General features: G+C 48.5%; 1 non-coding gene across 1 annotated transcript; it reads right to left on the bottom strand.

Moving 5' to 3' along the window:
• Positions 1-1,038: 1,038 nt before the first annotated feature.
• trnay-gua (transfer RNA tyrosine (anticodon GUA)) lies at positions 1,039-1,127 on the bottom strand. The gene is given in 2 exon segments: positions 1,039-1,074; positions 1,091-1,127. It is a non-coding gene; the product is annotated as a tRNA-Tyr (tRNA).
• Between the last annotated feature and the right edge of the window lie 1,369 nt (positions 1,128-2,496).

Below are 2,496 nucleotides of genomic sequence, written 5' to 3'. Positions count from 1 at the left end.
GTCATCATTCATTCATTGCTGATGTAAAGGTGTTTGAGTGAAGTTAGTTGGTGCTGCAGGCCGCAAAGCACAGGTGACGTTTCTTACTCTGTGTATGCAAGCAGGGCTGGGAACTGACCAGGGTGTGTGTGTGTGTGTGTGTGTGTGTGTGTGTGTGTGTGTGTGTGTGTGTGTGTGTGTGTGTGTGTGTGTGTGTGTGTGTGTGTGTGCATGAGGATAAGTAATGGAAAAAAGATCCTATCCCAGTCTTTAGGCCGACGTGAATTGTAATCAGGGTTTCTGCAGACTTCATATGACTCTCCTCTCTTCCTTCTTTCCGTCTGTCCTTCCTTTCTCCCTCCTTCTCTCTTTCTTTCCCTCCTCTCTTTCCTCCCTTCCTTCTTTCCTTCCTCCATCCCCCTTTCTTCCTTCCTTCTGTCCTTCCTTCCTCCCTCCTTCTCTCCTTCTTTCCTTCTCTCCTTCCTTTCCTTCCTCCCTCCCTCCTTCTCTCTTTCTTTCCTTCCCCTAGCTTCCTTCCTTCCTTCCTCTTTTCCTTTCTCCCCTCCCTCCTTCTCTCTTTCTTCCATCCTTCTTCCTTTCTTCCTTCCTTCCTTCCTCCCTTCCTTCCTTCCTCCCTCTCGTCCTTCCTTCTTCTTCCTTCCATCCTTCCTTCCTCCCTCCTTTCCTTCCTTCTTCATGCCTTCCTTCCTCCCTCCCTCCTTTCCTTCCTCCTTCCTCCTTTCCTTCCTCCTTCCTCCCTTCCTTCCTTCCTCCCTCTTGTCCTTCCTTCTTCTTCCTTCCATCCTTCCTTCCTTCCTCCCTCCCTTCCTTCCTTCTTCCTCCCTTCCTTCCTTGACTCGAGGACAACAGGAGGGTTAAAGACACATTACAATAATGAAGGTTTTTGTTTGTAGACGTTTAACCTGCTGACGAGGAACAGTCTCTTTTGTGGCACCATTCTGAAGGTCTACATGAGGAGCTGGGAGTCGAACCAACAACCCTACAACTGTTTGGTGATCCTGTCTACCTCCTCAACCACAGTTGCCCCAAAACATCACCTCCTTCGAGCCGGATTTGAACCAGCGACCTAAGGATGTCTATTGTTAATCCTCTACAGTCCTCCGCTCTACCAACTGAGCTATCGAAGGGGCAGAAGTGCAGTCTACAAAAAATGCTCACAACTTTTTGTAGAGATTTTGTGATCTTGAGCTCATTTTGCTGATTCAACACGTCATTTATCCACCTGTCAGTCACACGTTGAACTTAACACACGACTCAAAGCTTTTTATTTTTTTTCTCTCTTTCTATTTTCCTGTACTTTGTTCTTGTTCTTTTTCTCGCTATTCAACCTTTGTGTCGTCCTCCCGGGTCAAATTGACCCCGTCTGTTTTGACTGTTCCTTCTTTCCTCCCTTCCTTCCTTCCGTCTGTCCTTCCTCCCTCCTTCCTTCTTTCCTTCCCTCCTTCCTTCTTTCCTTTACCTCCTCCCTTCCTTCTTTCCTCCCTCCCTCCTTCTCTCTTTCTTTCCTCCCCTTACCTTCCTCCCTTCCTCTGTCCTTCTTTCCTTCCTTCCTCCTACCTTCCTTCCTTCCTTCCTTATTTTCTCTGTCCTTCCTTCCTTCATTTCCTTCCTTCTTCTTTCCTCCCTCCATTCCTTCCTTCTTCCTCCCTTCCTTTCCTCCTTCCTTCCCTCCTTCCCTTCCTCCCTCCCTCCTTTCCTTCCTTCTTCCTCCCTTCCTTTCCTCCTTTTCCTCCTTTCCTTCCTTCTTCCTTCCTCCCGCCCTTCCTTCCTTCTTCGTCCCTTCCTTCCTTCCTTCCTCCCTTCCTTCCTTCCTCCCTTCCTTCCTTGACTCGAGGACAACAGGAGGGTTAAATAAAGCTGCTTTGCCTTCTGCAGCTGAAACACAGAACCCCCCCCCCTCTGTCTGTATGTATGTATAGTTCTATTGTTATAATCTGAAGGTAATCTGATACACAGCGTCAGATTACAGCGTTACCTGCAGACATGAAGACTTCATAGAGACTCAACTGGGAACTGATGAATCCCTCCAGTTAACCCTCCTGTTGTGCTCGAGTTAAGGGAGGAAGGAAGGAGGAAGGAAAGGAGGATGGAAGAAAAGGGAGGGAGGAAGGAAGGAAGGAAGAAGGAAGGAAAGAAGGAAAGGAAGGAAGGGAGGGAGGAAGGAAGGGGGAAAGGAAAGAAGGAAGGGAGGAAGGAAAGGAAGGAAGGACGGAGGAAATAAGGAAGGAAGGTAGGAAGGAGGGAGGGAGAAAGGAAGGGAGGGAAAGGACAGAGGAAAGAAAAGAAGGAAGGGAGGAAAGAAGGAAAGGAAGGAAGGAAGGTAGGAGGGGGGGGAGAAAGGAAAAGAGGAAGGGGAGGAAGAAGGAAGGAAAAGAGGAAGGAAAGGAAGGAAGCATGGAGGAAAGAAGGAAGGAAGGAAGGAAGGAAGGAAGGAAGGAAAAGAGGAAGGGAGGAAGAAGAAAGGAAAGGAGGGAGGAAGGAAGGGAGGAAAGGAGG

This window comes from Scomber scombrus, chromosome 20 (genome assembly GCF_963691925.1).
Source record: "Scomber scombrus chromosome 20, fScoSco1.1, whole genome shotgun sequence".
NCBI lineage: Eukaryota > Metazoa > Chordata > Actinopteri > Scombriformes > Scombridae > Scomber > Scomber scombrus.
The sequence above is the reverse complement of the archived record's forward strand: the minus strand, read 5'-3'. Positions and strand labels throughout refer to the sequence as shown.